This window comes from Myotis lucifugus, unplaced genomic scaffold (assembly GCF_000147115.1).
Source record: "Myotis lucifugus unplaced genomic scaffold, Myoluc2.0 scaffold_45, whole genome shotgun sequence".
Classification (NCBI taxonomy): Eukaryota; Metazoa; Chordata; class Mammalia; order Chiroptera; family Vespertilionidae; genus Myotis; species Myotis lucifugus.
Window position 1 is genome coordinate 956303 of NW_005871093.1, and position 11353 is coordinate 967655.

General features: G+C 38.9%; 1 non-coding gene and 1 pseudogene across 1 annotated transcript; one reads left to right on the forward strand and one right to left on the reverse strand.

Annotated features, from left to right (window-relative positions):
- Positions 1-9529: 9529 nt before the first annotated feature.
- LOC111825899 lies at positions 9530-9636 on the reverse strand. The gene has a single exon (XR_002829135.1). It is a non-coding gene; the product is annotated as a U6 spliceosomal RNA (small nuclear RNA).
- A 28-nt stretch (positions 9637-9664) lies between these two features.
- Positions 9665-11247, forward strand: LOC106697067 (annotated as a pseudogene).
- Positions 11248-11353: the final 106 nt, after the last annotated feature.

Consider the following 11353-nt stretch of genomic DNA (forward strand, 5'->3'; position numbering starts at 1 on the left):
TGCAGCCCCCGCCCCAGGTGCCGGCGGCGCTTCGTCCCGCGTCAGCGCGCCGCGTGCCCTCGGCTTGTCACCGCATCCCGGGAGCAACAGGTCCCCTCCCCTGCCCCTTCGAGGTGCCCTGGGACCTTCCCAACGGTAACGGGAGCTGGAGGGCTGGGGATTGGTTCTGGGATGGTTTGGATTTGGCCTCGGGAGCATTTTGGTAGTTTGCCGTTTTCTGGCTTTGGGTCGTGTTTCCGTTATTCTACGTTTGCACATCATAGACATCTCAGACGGAAGAGGGGAGGTAGAGACCCAGGGACGCGCAGAAACTTCAAGTGAAACCGTGGCATTTTATGTGTCAAGCCTGGTCACTGTTCAGAGACGGGTGGATTATTATCTTCACTTACATTTTCACCAAGTAAATTACGGAATGGCCTCCAGGTAGTCTAGAGGCATTGAGGCCCAGTTCCCTGGGTAGGCACCATCGGGAATGAAGCGAGGCCTGCTGTGCTGTTTCGGATCGTGGGGATAACCGTAACCGGTGGACAGCTGGTGAGGAGGCTTTTGCTGGAGAACCAGATGTCTGTAGTTGAGCTCCCCACGAGCAGATCGCAGCCCCCACCGAGTGAGGAAGGATGGGCTTCTTTGCAGCCTGCTTTGGCTGGGAGGATTGTGGCTCTTCCTGAACTGCTGCTCTCCCGACTCCTCGGTGAGCCGCTGTGGGAGGTAGTGGGAGGGAAAACTGCAAGGCTGGTGATGAACATTTGGTCAATCAGTGGTCCCTGTAGCACTTTTTTTTGGGTCAGCTTGGGGTCTGCGCATGTGTGTCCCATCTGTAGATGAATGCTCCCTCAGTGCTTGAAGGATAAGGGCACCTTCCTGCTTCCTCATCCCATGTCACGGCTTTGAAAGGAAATAGACCTGTTGTGCAACCAAGAGATATATTATACGTCATGACTCCAAGCTTATTTACCGTCTAGGAGTAAGGAGGCACAGTGTGTTGGTTTCTTAGTAAAGGTATAGGAAGAATTTCTGTGGCCTAATTGCGGTGGCCTGGAACTGGCTGCCACCCACTTCTGGGTGCTGAGATCGCCAACTGCCCACACTGAGCACACCTTCTCTGTTTGGGCTCTACCTGCAGCTGCAGGGCAGAGAAAACAACAGACCTAAGTGCAAGTATAGCTTCTGCCGGCAAAGAACGTAGAAAAAGAACTAGGCTATAGAATGTGGCAGGAATTAATTGCATATGGAGTTACCACCTGTTAGGGGTTTTGTTATGGTTATGATCCCGAAAAGGCCTCATAAAGGAAGTGACTTTTGAGGTGGGCCTTGAAGGATCAGCGAGCGGATCTGGGTCATTCAGAATTAGCTGGAAAATGAAAAAGGTAGGGCTAGTTGGTGCAACAGCACCCAGATTAGTTAGCCGGGCAGTAGGTGTCTAGAAATACTGACAGAGGCAACCGTTTAAGGCAGGGGTCCTCAAACTACGGCCCGCGGGCCACATGCGGCCCGCCGAAAACATTTGTTTTTTTACTTCAAAATAAGATATGTACAGTGTGCATAGGAATTTGTTCATAGTTTTTTTTTAAACTATAGTCCGGCCCTCCAACGGTCTGAGGGACAGTGAACTGGCCCCCTGTTTAAAAAGTTTGAGGACCCCTGGTTTAAGGGTTAAATGCTTTTCTAAAAGATAAAGAAGCATCTGGCTTTTGGTAGATTTCTGGGTTCTGAGGAATTGTTTTCATTTGATGAGTTTCTCTTGTTCTTTTAGCCAGCCAGTTACATAAATCACTCCCTAACTTATTTTAAGGACAATAAAAAAGATGTTGATTGTAATTGCTGTTTGGTATTAACAATCAGGAAATTAAATTTGCTGTCTGTGAGGTATTTCAGTGCCAGTGTTTAGTTTTAAGGAGCACAGCTCTGCCACTGTGGCTACAGCCAAGGGCAATATGACAAGCTCCTTAGCCATTTTCTGAGTGTTTTTAATGACATCTAATTCACAGAGTTGCTATTTGTTTCTCTTACCAACATTGTTGAAGAAACCTTTGAAGACATTGAAACAGGATGCCTTGCAATTGCTCTGGAACATCATGACTAGTCTCAGGACCTCACTGGCTTCCACCTTAGCCTTTTGTTTTCTTGAGATATAATTGACTTACAACATTATATTAGTTTCAGGTATACATCATAATGGTTCAATATTGTATATATTGCACAGTGATCACCACAATTAACATCTGTCACCATACATAGTTTCAAATTTTTTCTTATAAGGCAAACTCCCCTAGCAACTTTCAAATATGCAATATCGTATTATTAACTATATTCACCAGGCTGTACATTACATCCCTATGACTTATTTTATAACTGGAAGTTGGTACCTTTTGATTCCTTTCACCCATTTCGGCACCCCTGCCCCCCACCTCTGGCTACCACCAATATATTCTCTGTATCTAAGAGCTTGATTTGCTTTGGGGGAGGAGTTTTGTTTTAGTTTTTAGATTCCACATATAAGTTAGATATGGTATTTGTCATTGTCTGACTTTTTCAATTGGAATAATCCCATCAAGGGCCATTTTTGTTGTTGCAAATGACAAGATTTCATTCCTTTTTATGGCTGAATTGTGTATATATACACCACGTCCTTAGCCTTTCTTTAAACAAGCTCAACACTGCACCATCTTAACTTTTTAATGCTTCTTTTTGACTGTTTACTCCTAACCCACTTCTTTATCTCCTGACAGCATGACAATCTAGGGATGCTAGATCTTTGGGATGTTTTTGTCAAGGTTAGCATGCCACAGAATTCCATTGCCATGTAAGAGGGTTTTTACATTTTTAATTTCTTTTTTTTTTACGATGACATTCCAATTAAAATGAAAAAAAAGAAAGATGGAGGAAAGATAAAGTTTTTAGCAAATTGAATTTCCACTTAGAATTTATTTTGATAAGCATAGAAATTCTTAAATATTCTTTCCCAGATACATATTGAATAAATTTGACAAGAAGTGTGTAGCTCATTCACTGTGTACTAGGTGTACCGGTTAATAATGTCAGATTTTGTAATCAAAGAAAACACGATAATTTCAAGAGAAACATCAAAAGTGCTTTATTCAAAGTAATGTCCATCGCTAGCTACACATTTCCCCCATCTTTCAGGTAATTTGTGGATACCGTCCCAATAGAACTTTTCCTGTTTTGAGGCAAACCATTTAGAGACCCAATTTTCCACTTCTTCGCACCTTTTGAAGTGCTGCTCAGAAAGTGCGTGTGCCATCAATCGGAACAAGTGGTCATCTGAAGGAGCAAGGTCTGGTGAATACGGTGGGTGGGTGGCAAGATCTTTTAACGTGTCTTTAACTGGTTTTGAAGTGTGTGATGGTGCGTCATCATGAAGCAAAATTACTTTGCCGTGTCTTCTGGAACATTCTGGTCGTTTCACGATCAAAGCATGGTTCAAATTGATTATATGTTGTTGGTAGCGATCAGTATTAACGGTTTCACCTGGTTTTAGAAGCTCATAATACACCACACCTTCCTGATCCCACCAAACGCAGAGCATGTTTTCTTTCCGAAGCGATTTGGCCTTGCAGTCGATGTTGGTTGACCTGGATCAACCCATGATTCTGTGCGTTTGGAATTCTCAAAATAAATCCACTTTTCATTGCCAGTCACAATTCGATGCAAAAAAGACTTTTGTGCTGTTGAAGCAACATTTTACTGATGACTTTTCGGTTTTCCATTTGTGTTTTGTTCAGTTGATGTGGCACCCATTTTCCTTCCTTTCAAATCTTTCCCATTGCTTGTAAATGATCGGAAATTATTTGCTGAGCAAAGTTTAATCTTTCTGCAAGTTGTTTTTGAGTTTGACACCCATCTTCATCCAATAATGCTTTTAATTGTTGGTCTTCAAACTTTTTCGGTTGACGTGGATGTTCTTTGTCTTTCACATCAAAATCATCACTTTTAAAGCGTTTAAGCCAGCGTTCACAAGTATCTTGAGATGGAGCATGTTCACCATAAGCTTCCCGAAGTATACGATAACTTTCAGCAGCACTTTTCCTCAGAATAAAGTAATGAATTAAAACTTCCTGCAAATGCTCTTTTTTTTGGGCATGAAATTTGACATTTTTAAGTGTAAAAATTTCTATGATGTTAACACCTTCAACAAATTTGACATAAATTTTTGATGCTTGTTAATACAACAAAATAGCATACATATCAAATCGTGTATATATCAACATATGTGTAACTCCATCTATTAAAAAAAGTTCGAATTATTAATCGGTACACCTAGTATAATTACATACCTAAATGTAGTCCTGGGGCTACATGACAACCTTTGGTGATGATAGTGTACAAAGTGCTGTCATTTGCCAATTGAACTTTGCTATTTGGTTAGCGGTCCTGTTTTTTGAAACAGCTCTCAGTCTTTAAATTGAGTTTGATTGTTATAATATGATTTCATAATGAACTTTTAGTGTTCACTTAATCTTGTCATTGCTCATGATTTATTTTCTTAAATATCTCTTAATTGAGCTATAATTGACATACTAATTTCAGGTGTACAAATAATGATTTGATATTTGTATATATTGCAGAATGATCATCACAGGGAGTCTAATTAACATCCATCATCACATGTAGTTATAATTTTTTTCTTTTAAAAAATTTATTGGGATGCATTGGTTAATAACATTATGTAAGTTTCAAGTGTACAATTCTGTAATACATCATCTCTATATTGCATTGTGTGCTCACCACTTCAAGCCTAGTCTCCTTCCGTCTCCATATATTTAACCCCTTTTACCCTCTTCAATCTTCCCACACTCTTCTCCTCTGGTAACCACCATACTGTTTGTTGTCTGTGACTAAGAATTTGTTGCTTTCTGTTTTATATCCCACATATAAATGAAATTATATGGTTCTTGTCCTTTTCTGTCTTACTTTGCCTAGCATGATACTCTCAAGACCCAGCCATATTGTCACAAAATGATATTATTTCATCCTTTCTAATGGCTGAGTAGTATTCCATTATATATATGTATTACATTTTTATGCTATTATTCATCAAAGAACACTTAGGTTGTTTCATGTCTTAGCTACCACGAATAATGCTACAGTGAACATAGGGGTACATGTATCTTTACAAATAAGTGTTTTTAAAATTTTCAGGTAGATACCCAGAAGAGGGATTGTTGGGGGATATGGTAATTCCAGTCCTAATTTTTTAGGAACAACAATATAAGAGGGTTTCTTTTTTCCCCATAGCCTTTCCAACACTTCTTATTGTCTTATTGATAGTAGGCATTCTAACAGTTGTGAGGTGATATTTCATTTTTTAAATTTGCATTTCCCTTACAGCAAGTGAAGTTGAGCAACCTTTCATATATCTGTTGTATGTCTTCTAGGTCCTCTGTCCCCCCTTTTTTTAAGTGTACATAGATTTTGTTGTCACATAATAAAACAAAATATGATCCTTAGAACTAGACCACTTGACCCTTTCTCTTCCTATCTCCTCCCAGTTCAAAATGTTTGCATCTCTTAATAGCCAGCATTCTCTTAAATCTGCAGTTGGGCTTAATGCATTCAACCCTCAGCAGTTTTATCCTTTTTGCTGAAAACTGGCTTAGTCTGCCCACCAGAGCCACTCTGTTTCCTGTCATAACTCTGTTTTCTCTGAGCATACAGAGAGAGAATCCTTGCCCTTCTTGTATTGTGTTACTTTGTCAGGTTGATGCTTGCCATACCTCTTACAGAAAGTCTAGTGGGTTTTAGGAATGTTCACCATGTTTGCAAGAGCCCTATTGGCACAGAAAAGCCCTCTGCCCACTTTTAAATTGGATTATTTGTTTTTTTTTTTTTTTGTTTTTTTTTTAAATATATTTTATTGATTTTCTACAGAGAGGAAGGGAGAGAGACAGAGAGTCAGAAACATCGATGAGAGAGAAACATCGACCAGCTGCCTCCTGCACATCTCCCACTGGGGATGTGCCCGCAACCCAGGCACATGCCCTTGACCGGAATCGAACCCGGGACCCCTCAGTCCGCAGGCTGATGCTCCATCCACAGAGCCAAACCGGTTTCGGCGGATTATTTGTTTTATTGTTTAGTTGTATGAGTTCTTTATGGATATTATTTATATACTAGTGCCCTAGTGCACGGATCCGTGCACATTGGAAGAAAATTAATTAGAAGGTGGCTGGAGGGGTGGGACTAGGTGAGATGGGTTGGACATGCCCTGGAGCCAACCTCCTGGTCCCTCCTGGCCGGCTGCACCTGAGGCTGCGCCGTGGCTCTAAGGGCATCTGTGGAGTGAGCGGGGGTCCTTCCAGCAGATGAGTCCCTCGGTCTGGCCTGTGGGGATCGGGCCGAAACCGGCTCTCCGACATCCCCTGAGGGGTCCTGGATTGCGAGAGGGCGGTTCTCGGGTGACACACTCCGGAATTGGGCTCTCTTCTCTCTGGTTCCAGGGTGCGTCACCCGAGAACCACCAATGCCAAGTCACTGAAGCTCGGCAGCTCTTGTGTTGAGCGTCTGCCACCTGGTGGTCAGTGTGCATCATACTACCGGCTGGTCAGCCAGTCGGCTGGTCGCTTAGCCTTTTATATATATAGATTTTGGATATTAGGTGCTTATTAGAAGTAACGTTTGCAAATTCCTTCTCCTGTTCAGTTAGTTTCCTTTTTGTTTTGTTGATAGTTTATTTTGCTGTGTAGAAGCTTTTTAGTTTGTTATAGTTCCAGTCATTTATTTTTGCTTTTACTTCCCTTGCCTTTGGTGTCAAATTCATAAAATCCTCTGAGATAAAGATTCATAACTTTAGTGATTTTTTTATATGAATGTTATTGTTTCAGGTCTTATATTTAGGTCTTTGATCCATTTTGAGTTAATTTTTGTATATGGTGTCAAATAGTAGTCTAATTTCATTCTTTTGCACGTGGCTTTGCAATTTTCCCAACACCATTTATTGAAGCAGCTTTCTTCATTGTATGTTTCAGGTTCCTTTTTGAAAAATTAGTTGTCTATATACATGTGAGTTTATTTCTGGGTTCTCTCAGTTCTGTTCCATTGGTCTATGTGTCTGTTTTTCTGCTAATACCATACTGTTTTCATTATTGTAGCTTTGTAGTATAACGTGAAATCAAAAATTGTGATGCCTCTGGCTTTGCTCTTTTTCTCAGGATTGCTTTGGCTAGTCAGGGTCTTTTGTGGTTCTGTACAAATTTGATGATTTTTGTTGTATATCTTTGAAAATGCCATTGGGATTTGATGGCGATTGCATTAAATCTGTAGATTGCTCTTGGTAATATGGCCATTTTCATTATGTGGATTCATCCAATCAGTGAACACAGTATCTTTCCATTTCTTTGTGTCTTTTTTTTAAATTTATTAAATATATTTTATTGATTTTTTACAGAGAGGAAGGGAGAGGGATAGTGAGAAGCATCAATGAGAGAGAAACATCGATCAGCTGCCTCCTGCACACCCTCTACTGGGGATGTGCCAGCAACCAAGGTACATGCCCTTGACTGGAATGGAACCTGGGACCTTTCAGTCCGCAGGCCGACACTCTATCCACTGAGCCAAACCAGTCAGGGCTCTTTGTGTCTTCTTCAACAGTGTTTCTCTCAACAGTGTTTTGTACTTTTCAGTGTATTGGTCCTTCACATCCTTTGTTTATTCCTAGGTATTTTATTCTTTTTTTTGTTGCAATTGCAAATATAATTGTTTTTTCATTTATGTTTCTGAAATTTTATTGTTAGTCTAGTCCAGTGGTCGGCAAACTCATTAGTCAACAGAGCCAAATATCAACAGTACAACGATTGAAATTTCTTTTGAGAGCCAAATTTTTTAAACTTAAACTATATAGGTAGGTACATTGTTATTAACTTAATTAGGGTACTCCTAAGGCTTAGGAAGAGCCACACTCAAGGGGCCAAAGAGCCGCATGTGGCTCGCGAGCCGCAGTTTGCCAACCACGGGTCTAGTCTATAGGAAAACAATGGATTTTTGTACATTGATTTTGTATCTTGCAAGTTTACTGTATTTGTTTATTGTTTTTAATAGTTTTTTTTTTGGTGAAGTCTTTGGGGTTTTCTATTTAGGGAATCATGTCATCTGCAAAAAGTGACAATTTTACTTCTTCACTTAGATGCATTTTAAAAAATTTGTTTCTCTTGCTTGATTGCTTTGTCTAGGACTTCCAGTACTATATGTTGAATAACAATGATGAGAGTATGCATCCTTGTTTTGTTCCTGATCTTAGAGGAAAAGCTTTCAGTTGTTTTTTTTTTTGCCATTGAATATATTAGCTGAGGATTTATCATATATGGCTTTTATTATGGTCAAGTACCTTCCTTCTATACCAGTTTATTGAGTTTTTTAACTATAAGTGGATGTTATATCTTGTCAGATGCTTTTTCTGCATCTATTGATATCATGTGATTTTTATTCTTTATTTTGTTATTGTGGTTGATCATGATGTATTATCTTTTTAATGTATTGTTGTGTTCTATTTGATAGTGTTTTGTTTAGGACTTTGCATCTACAGTCATCAGAGATATGGGTCTGTAGTGTGTGTGTGTGTGTGTGTGTGTGTGTGTGTGTGTGTGTGTTCCTTGCCAGTTTTGCTATCGGTAATATTGGCCTCATAAAATGGGTTAGAAAGTATTGCTCTTCAATTATTTGGAAGAGCTTGGGAAGGATAAGTATTACATTTTGGTGGGAGCCATATGGTCCTGGACTTTTACTTTTTGACATGCTTTAATGAATGTTTCAATTTCTTTACTGTCAATTGGTCTATTTAGATTTTCCAGTTCTTCATGGTTCATTCTAGAAAGTTATATATTTCAAAGAACGTGTCCATTTCTTCTAGGTTATCAAATTTGGTGGTGCATGGCCTTCATAGGATCTTGTGTAGTCCTTTTTATTTCTGTGGTGTCTGTTGTAACTTCTCTTTCATTTCTGATTTTGTGTCTTTTTTTTCTTTAGTGTGTCTAGTCAGAGGTTTGTCAATTTTATTAATCCTCTTAAAGAACTAGCTCTTTGTTGCATTAATTTTTCTATTGTCTTGTTCTCTATGTAGTTTAATTCTGCTGTAATTTTTTTTTTTTTACTGACATTGGGCTTCATTTGTTCTTCTTTTTCTAGTTCTTTAAGGTGAAATGCTAGGTTATTTATTTGTGATTTTTGTTTCTTAAGATAGGCCTGTAACGCTTTAAAGCTTCCCTCTTATTACTACTTTTGCTGTATCCCCCAAATTTTGATATGGGTAAACAAAATGTTTATGAATAAATAAAATACTTCATACAATGGAATAGTTTTGGCAATAGATAAGAATGAAGTACTGATATGTGCTACATGGATGAATCTTGAAAACATAATGCTAAGTGAAAGAGGTTAGCCACAAAAGATCACATTATATGATTTCATTTACTTGAAATGTTCAGAATAGGCGAATCTATAGAGACAGAAAGTACATTAGTGGTTGCTTGAGAGCTAGGAGAAATAAGGGGTTATTTGCTACAAGGTATGGTTTTTTTAAAATATGGAACGCTTCACGAATTTGCGTGTCATCCTTGCGCAGGGGCCATGCTAATCTTCTCTGTATCGTTCCAATTTTAGTATATGTGCTGCCGAAGCGAGCACTGGGTTTTTTTTATGAAATGATGAAAATGTGCAAAAGTTTAGTATAGTGATGGTTTGCCCAATTCTGTTAATTAAATTGTGTACTTTAAATGTGTGAATTGTATGGTAGGTGATTAGATCTTATAAACTGTTTAAAAAAAATCAAGACCCTTTCATATGGCAAAAGACACCATGAACCATATTAAAGAAAATCCACAGATGAGTAGTATAACATATAAAGTTGGTAAAGGCTCAGTTTCCAGAATATAAAAGGAATGGCTAAACATTAACAAGAAATCGACAGACATCTTATAGTAAAGATTTAGGCAGTTCACCTAGAAAGACATCTAAATGGTTGATAAAGAAGTTTGGTTTGCTCTTATATACTGTGAGGATGAAGACCATTCTCAGCAATCAACTGTTAACATCCCAGAATATGTGGACATCACTCTGAAGGCCCCATAGGCACCCTTCAGAGGGACTTCAATCACATCAATGTAGAACTCTGTCTCCTGGGAAAGAAAAAGAAGAGGCTCTAGGTCAGTGGTTCTCAACCTTGGCTGCACATTAGAGTCACCTGGGAATCTTTTTTAAAATCCTGATTTCTGGGCCTCAGCCTTCAGAAATTCTGTTTCTTTGTTACTAATGTTTTGGCTCCACCCCATAACAAAGAAACAGAATTTCCAGAGGATGAGGCCCAGAAATCAGGATTTTAAAAAGATTCCCACGTGATTCTAATGTGCAGCCAAGGTTGAGAACCACTGCTCTAGGTTGACAAATGGTGAGGCAATAGAAAGGAACTGGCCACAGTTTGCACAGTCTGCAGTCATGTACAGAACATGATCAAGGGTGTTCTACTGGGCTTCCGTTACAAGATAAGGTCGGTGTACGCTCACTTTCCCATCAGTGTCATTATTCAGGAGAATGATTCTCTTGTTGAAATCAGAAATTTTTGAGGCGAAAAAATACATCTGCAGAATTTGGATGAGGTAAGGCATTGCTTGTTCAGTATCTCAAGCCCGGAAAGATGAGTTAATTCTTGAAGGAAATGACATTGAACTTGTATCAAAATCAGCTGCTTTGATTCAGCAAGTCACAACAGTTAACAAGGATATCAGAAAATTTTTAGATGGTATCTATGTTTCTGAAAAAGGAATAGTTCAACAGGCTGATGAATATCTAAGTTGTCCAGCTATAGAAACAGCAAGATACCTAATGAATTGTCACACTTATTTGCAATATTTTACAGATGGAATAAAAGCTTCATATATTGGGGGCGGGGGTTAAAGTTTGGTTTCAAGTAGATGCAATTTAAAATAAGGTTGAAATTTGGTATTTATTGAGTGCCTCTCTATGCCTGGTGCTGGAATGGACAAGAGTATAGCAGTAAACAGTACAGTGTTGAGTAGATGGTATTCAGCTTTCAGTGGTAGGAAATGAGAGCATCCTCAATTTAGTTTTGTAATGTGTTGGCATGTATTTGTGTCATATTACTAACCTACTTAAATAGTTCCTTAAGTAACATGGAAGTAACAAATATTCTTTATAGAATAATTAGAAGATTAAACTGAAAGGGAATGCCTATCTTTCAAGAGGTTACCATTTGGAAGTGACAGTTAATGTGTTTTTTCTTTCTAGTCTTGAAAATTTTGGATCAAATATTTCTCAAGTTCAGTAACCAGTAACCGAACACCGTGAAAGGAAAAAGTGAAAATCATGGGTTTTCTTTTGGCAAGTC